The 7,484-nt window shown below is 43.7% G+C and overlaps 1 long non-coding RNA gene across 2 annotated transcripts in view; it reads right to left on the minus strand.

Moving 5' to 3' along the window:
• Nucleotides 1-6,233: 6,233 nt before the first annotated feature.
• LOC143292007 (uncharacterized) overlaps nt 6,234-7,484 on the minus strand; it is a 12,866-nt gene continuing 11,615 nt past the window's right edge. Inside the window, exons 2-3 of one of the 2 annotated variants that reach the window (XR_013056609.1) lie at nt 7,365-7,430; nt 6,234-6,454 (exon numbers count right to left, since the gene is read on the minus strand). This is a non-coding gene — a long non-coding RNA (uncharacterized LOC143292007). Of the gene's footprint in view, nt 6,455-7,352; nt 7,431-7,484 lie in introns of both variants that reach the window. The other variant, XR_013056608.1, reaches the window with a different exon arrangement.

The raw sequence follows: 7,484 nt of genomic DNA on the forward strand, positions 1-7,484 counted from the left end.
ACCTTATGAAGATCTGCTGTCATGGGTTCTTTTAAGTGCACCAAGTGCGTGCTGCACACACCGGGACCTCGGTTTATCGTCTCTTCCGACTAGACGCTCAGTTTGAATCCCCAGTCATAATTTGCGAGAAAGGGATTCGAGCACACACCCTCACGGACTCTGTATTAGCATATGAGCGTCTTAACCATTCTACCGCATTCGAAAGGGACAGGGAAAGAGACAAGGAGAGAGACAAAAGGAGAGAGAAGGGAAGAAACAAAACAGAGGGAGGGGGTGCGCGGGAGGGGGGTGGGTGGGGGGGTGCAGGGATGTCAGGGGGACAGAAGGAAGGAAGAGAGAAGAGGAGACAGGGAGAGAGAGATGTGCTGCCTTACAATGATACAGAGGGGAATAATATTGTGCGGCCAGACAGCTTCTCCAAATTCCTTGCTGGACGTGTGCGGCACGCAGTGCACGTGCTGCTGTATTGGGGACACGGTTTAGGGGGTGGGGAGGGAGGAGATGGTGGTCAGGGGAGGGGCGGGGGAGCTGGCGGACTGACGGACAGGCAGACAGGCTGAGAAACTGACAAAGACTGACCGACGGACAGACCCAATCAGACACCGTGTGTCCGCCTCAATAGGCGGTGTCTTCCGCTTGACAAAACTGGGTGCTGGAAGTTCGGGGTTATGAGGACCAAACAACAACCACTACATTGAAAACGCCAATGCATTGACCTTCCATCCCTTTCCAGTGACATTCAGTTGTAATCCATGCGTGAGTGCGTGCGTGCGTGCGTGCGTGCAAGTGTGTGTGTGTGTGTGTGTGTGTGTGTGTGTGTGTGTCTGTGTCTGTGTCTGTGTCTGTCTGTGTCTGTTTGTGTCTATATGTGTGTGTGATAGGCATTTTGTTTTTAAATCTGGTTTATGCTTTAGTGTGTCAAATCATTGTTTTTCTTCTTCCTTTTATAAGTTATTGCGAGAGAGAGAGAGAGGGGGGGAGAGAGAGAGAGAGAGAGAGTGTGTGTGTGTGTGTTTAATGTTTATTGTAAAGCGTGTTGAGCTCCCTTTAAGGGAGGAAAGGTCTCAAAAAGTATCCATTATTATTTGTAGTAGAAGTATTACAACAGCAACAAAAGAAATAACCACAAATAACACCTATGAGGTATATACACGAACGCACATTCGCACGCAGTTGAAACTCAAATATAGCAAAGCTGTTCCATGTTGAATATATCATTTGATTGTTCTCCACCAATAGTTAGTGGATCTTTTCGTTTCAATTTTAATCGCCATGCTCGTAAGGTGCTGCTGCCTCTTCCTACAATGTATATATATATTTTTTTCTTTTCTTGTCTTTTTTTTTCCTTTTTATAATTCTCAGTTATTCTCTAACATAACATCATCTATTAACCCACTCAGTACGGCCAGTCCTCTCTTCTCCTCTACACAGACCCCTCGGATGTCCAGTGGGTGTCTGAATGACCCAACCTTTAGCTTCCGTCGTCAGAACTGTGGTATTCTTTGTCCACATTCACGTCTTCAGTATAAGAGCCTTCCGCTTGCAATATTTTGATGATGGTAATTGGGGTAAAACGCTGTTAACGTCGTCTCTTTCGCCGTTCGTATGGAAAGAGTTAATGGCCACACCACGTTGAATGTTAAAGTGCATGTCATTCACATTAATTTTATGAAAGACTTTGCCACAACACTTTCAATAATATTTTGTTAGAAATTTTTTTTGTCTCTTTGTTTCAGACTCTCTCGACCTGTCCCCCCTCTCTTTCTCCCTCTCTCTTCAAACACAAGTAAAATATGTGTATGTATTCGTTTATGATGTACGAGAATGCTATTTTACGGATGGATTTTTTTTTGTTGTTGTTGTTTTTGGTTTTTTTTTTTTTTTTTTGTCACGCATGGAGATATGATCATTCATATGCACGTTTAAGTATGTGTGCATGTAAATGAGTGTGTTGGAATGTCGAGTACAGACCCATACTTGAACAACCCTCTGTTATTTTTGTGAATGTTTTAATTTCATTTTCTCTTTGTCTCGAGGGCTGGATGAAAAAAAAAGAAAGAAAAAAAATATATATACGCATAAGTCCACTTCTCTCATAACTAAAAAACAGTTGTTTTTCTCTCTCTCGCTTTGTCTGTCTGTCTGTCTGTCACTCTGTCTGTCTGTCTGTCACTCTGTCTGTCTGTCTGTCTGTCTGTCTCTCTCTCTCTTGTGGCAATAATCTGATCAATGCTGGAATGGGACTAGTCCGCTCAATTATATCATATGGTCAGGAAATCTATTTCACTGCTTCAAACTCTGATCTTCATAAACTGACAAGTATTGATTCCTTAGCTTTTAAGATTGCACTTGGGTTACCGCGATGGGCTTCAATCGACAAAACAGACAAAGAAGCTGGTGTTTTGCCATTACCTGAACACAGGAAATTATGTGTCTGTAACTACATGGTAAGGGCTAGACCTGTTCCAAATTCGGTTGTCTCTGAAATTGATGAAGAAACATACATCTGTAGAGAAATTCGTAACAAAGCTGTATACACGTCCTTGTTCGATTTTACTAAGTCAGTCTTTGAGAGTTGCAGTCTGTCTCTTTCCCAGATTGCGAAAATTCCGCATTGTTTTCATCCGCCTTGGCTGACTGAGCAAGCAAATATTATTTTTACATATGGACAATTAAAAATGAGTGACAGTCCACTCATTATTGCCTCTCGGGCCAAAGAACTAATTAATACACGTTTCAAATATTACCTCCGTGTTTTCACAGATGGATCAATTAGTAGTAACTCTGAAGTTGGAGCCGCTTTTGTAATCCCCGAGCTTAACATTAAAAAGAGATTCCACTTAACTAAAGGTTGTTCAATTTTTACTGTTGAATTGTTTGCAATTCTGATGGCTTTCACCTTTTTTAGTGATATGTCTCTTGTGCCTGCAAAAATCCTTATACTATCTGATTCAAAATCAGCATTGATGGCTTTAAATAATCAATCTTCATCTGAACGAGCAGATATTATGTACGAAATTTTGTATTTAATCCACCAGTTAATTATGCGAGGCTCCGACATTTCACTCTTGTGGGTTCCTGGACATTCTAATCTTCGTGGCAACGAAATGGCCGATTTTTGTGCCAAGGAAGCGGCATCGAACAATTCAGTTTCAATCAGCCACAATATTCCTATTTCTGTTTCTGAAGCCTGTACTATTCTTTCAACATATATCTGGAATTTCAGACAGAAACAGTTCTTAGAAAACTCAGTAAAGAAGCTCTGGTGGGATCTCTCTCTTCCAGCAAGAAAAGGCACTAACCCCCCAGGATCAATTTCCTCAAGAAACTTGACACACAGGCTAAGAACTAATGCATGGTTATGCAGATTTTTGAAACCGTCACCACTATGTATTTGTGGTAAGACCCTTGACATCCCACATTTTTTGCTCGAATGTCCAGATACACATTTACATTTCAAACCCCTTCATGATATGATTACATCCTTTAATCTTCCATTAGCCATGTCCAGCGTTTTTCACCCCAGCAAAGAAAATGGTTGGTCTCTGACAAAAACCGCAGTTGACCTAATTAAAAGCCATCCAATTTGTCGGTTTTTCTAATTTGTTTCATCCCCCTTCTGCTGCAGAGGTTCCCCTCTGTTTTATTTAATCCAAAGTAGTGTTTCGTTTTGGGTGATAGCGTCAGATTTACTTGTAGAGCAAAGTTCCCATTATTCTAATTAGTGGAACTGTCCGACCCTAACATGTAATATGTCGTCTTGATTACATTACGAAACCTTAATTTGATGAGAAAGAGTAAGAGACAGTGTGAGTGTGTGTGTGTGTGTGTGTGTGTGTGTGTGTGTGTGTGTGTGTGTGTGTGTGTGTGTGTGTGTGTGTGTGAGTGTGTGTGTGTGTGTGTGTGTGTGTACGTGTGTGTGTGTGTGTGTGTGTGTGTGTGTGTGTGTGTGTGTGTGTGTGTGTGTGAGTGAGTGGGCAGGGGAATGAGGTAGGGGAATTATAATGGGCGTTTGTGTGCATGCATGGATGTATGTAGAGAGAGGGTGGGGGAGAAACGTATGTGAGTATGTGTGTGCGTTAGAATATTTTTTGGAGATAATGATATTAATGAAATTTGGTACCCTGATTTGTTAAATATGTTGGGTTTTGTTGTTTTTTTTGTTGTTTTTTTTATTTTGTTTTTTTTTTTAAATCATACCTTCCTCAAATCAGAATTTCCTTGTGTTGCTCAGTTAATATTTTATTCAAATGGTTGCGAAAATGTCAGTACAACAAACAGTTAATCTGACAATAAATGGTTTCAGTCAGTCTCTCTCTCTCTCTCTCTCTCTCTCTCTCTCTCTCTCTCTCTCTCTCTCTCTCTCTCTCTCTCGTTCTCATTTGACTTTTACGTGTGTGCATGCATGCGTGTGTGTATGCATGTGTGTGTGTGTGTGTGTGTGTGTGTGTGTGTTTTACACGGAGAGAGAGAGAGAGAGAGAGAATCAAAACGAGCTGGTTGACTCATGATTCATAACTCCGAAACGAGGGAAATTGCGTCAGCCGTTTATTAAATAGAACAGGTCACAAAAGAAGAAAGAGTTAAACAAACGTTCCAACGTAACAAAAAAACACAGCACAACTAACTTAATAGATAAAGTAAATGCATATATAGATAAATAAATGAATAAATAAATGAATAAAAAGAATTGCCGAAGTGAAGAGTAGAGTGTGGTTGAGAAGTGTCTCTCAAACAGCCGCAGTCCTTCTGTCCGCCCTGACACATTGTGCTGACTGACACTGACTGTCATGACCCATTGTACTGACTGACACTGTCCGCCCTGACACATTGTGCTGACTGACACTGACTGTCATGACCCATTGTGCTGACTGACACTGCCCATCATGACCCATTGTGCTGACTGACACTGCCCGTCATGACCCATTGTGCTGACTGACACTGCCCGTCATGACCCATTGTGCTGACTGACACTGCCCGTCATGACCCATTGTGCTGACTGACACTGACTGTCATGCCCCATTGTGCTGACTGACACTGACTGTCATGCCCCATTGTGCTGACTGACACTGACTGTCATGCCCCATTGTGCTGACTGACACTGACTGTCATGCCCCATTGTGCTGACTGACACTGTCCGTCATGACCCATTGTGCTTACTGACACTGCCTGTCATGACACAATTGTGCTGACTGACACTGCCTGTCATGACACAATTGTGCTGGCTGACACTGCCTGTCATGACCCATTGTGTTGACTGACACTGTCCGCCATGACCCATTGTGCTGACTGACACTGACTGTCATGACCCATTGTGCTGACTGACACTGTCCGCCATGACCCATTGTGCTGACTGACACTGCCTGTCATGACCCATTGTGCTGACTGACACTGCCTGTCATGACCCATTGTGCTGACTGACACTGTCCGCCATGACCCATTGTGCTGACTGACACTGCCTGTCATGACCCATTGTGCTGACTGACACTGCCCGTCATGACCCATTGTGCTGACTGACACTGACTGTCATGCCCCATTGTGCTGACTGACACTGTCCGCCATGACCCATTGTGCTGACTGACACTGCCTGTCATGACCCATTGTGCTGACTGACACTGCCTGTCATGACCCATTGTGCTGACTGACACTGTCCGCCATGACCCATTGTGCTGACTGACACTGTCCGTCATGACCCATTGTGCTGACTGACACTGCCTGTCATGACACAATTGTGCTGACTGACACTGCCTGTCATGACACATTGTGCTGACTGACACTGCCCGTCATGACCCATTGTGCTGACTGACACTGTCCTCACGACCGACCCATTTTACCTGTTATCCTCCGTTCCAATAACTCAAAGTAGGAACACACCGGCCCAGTTTAACCCTGTAAAAGAATGCCCCCCCCCCCTCCCCCCGCCCCCCAGTACCCACACTTCCTGTTGTTCCCCCCCACCCTCCTCCCCATCGCGCCACCCTAACCCCCCAAGGCTCCCTCCTCCCTCGCCTGCACTCTGCCTAGTTTCACAAGTGGTAGTACTGGTATTCATTTCTTATGTTCAAGAAATCACGTGTGTTATACAAAATTAATAAGCAAACAACGATAGATAGATAGATAGATAGATAGATAGAACGGATAAATAATCACATCTGAAAACTAAACAAAACGAAGAATATATATTATTTTTTAAAAAGGGGGGGTGGGGGGGGGGGGGGAAGACAAGACAAAGATGAGTCCCCTAAAAGAACAGAACAAAATTCAGGGCTCAAGGGAAGTAACCGAATCCGTGGACAACGCAAAGCGGTTCAGTTGGCTGAAAGCGACGAATCCTGGTGAGGGAGGAGTTAGGTCCCTTAGCGGCGTCCCACTTTGTCCAGCCAGTTGAACAGCTTGGGGTAGTAGTCCGGGTCAGTCTCTGCCACGCTCCCCTGCATGCCGCTCGGGCTGCCGCCTGTGGGAACAGTCATTGCTCAGCAGACTGTGAGGCCACAAAACAAACTGTCAGGCCTCAAACTGTCTGGCCATAAAACAAACTGTCATGCCTCAAAACAAACTGTGAGGTCACAAAACAAACTGTCAGGCCTCAAAACAAACTGTCAGGCCACAAAACAAACTGTAAGATCACATAGATGATAAATAGATAGCTAAAGATGAAAACATGATAAAAATAATAAAAATAAAAACACAATGGATGAGCGATGGCTGAAGTTCACCCATCCACGCAGGGGTAGATGGATAAATAGACAGCCAAAGACAACAATATAACAAAGAAACGCAATGGATGAGTGATGGCTGAAGTTAACTTATCCACCAACACAGGTACACGGATTAATAGACAGCTAAAGATGACGACATGATAAAGAACCGCAATGGATGAGTGATGGCTGAAGTTAACTTATCCACCAACAGGTACACGGATTAATAAACAAATAAAGATGACGACATGATAAAGAAACGCAATGGATGAGTGATGGCTGAAGTTAACTTATCCACCAACACAGGTACACGGATGAATAGACAGCTAAAGATGACGACATGATAAAGAACCGCAATGGATGAGTGATGGCTGAAGTTAACTTATCCACCAACAGGTACACGGATTAATAAACAAATAAAGATGACGACATGATAAAGAAACGCAATGGATGAGTGATGGCTGAAGTTAACTTATCCACCAACACAGGTAGACGGATTAATAGACAGCTAAAGATGACGACATGATAAAGAAACGCAATGGATGAGTGATGGCTGAAGTTAACTTATCCACCAACAGGTACACGGATTAATAGACAACTAAAGATGACGACATGATAAAGAAACGAAGTGGATGAGTGATGGCTGAAGTTTACCCATCCACCCACGGGTGCTCATGCGGCTCTGCCAGTGTGCAGGTCGGGGATGTTGGGTGTCCTCCGACAGCTTGAAGCCTGCACACACACACACACACACACACACACACAGTCAGCCAGTCAGTCAGTCAG

This window comes from Babylonia areolata, chromosome 18 (assembly GCF_041734735.1).
Source record: "Babylonia areolata isolate BAREFJ2019XMU chromosome 18, ASM4173473v1, whole genome shotgun sequence".
Classification (NCBI taxonomy): domain Eukaryota; kingdom Metazoa; phylum Mollusca; class Gastropoda; order Neogastropoda; family Buccinidae; genus Babylonia; species Babylonia areolata.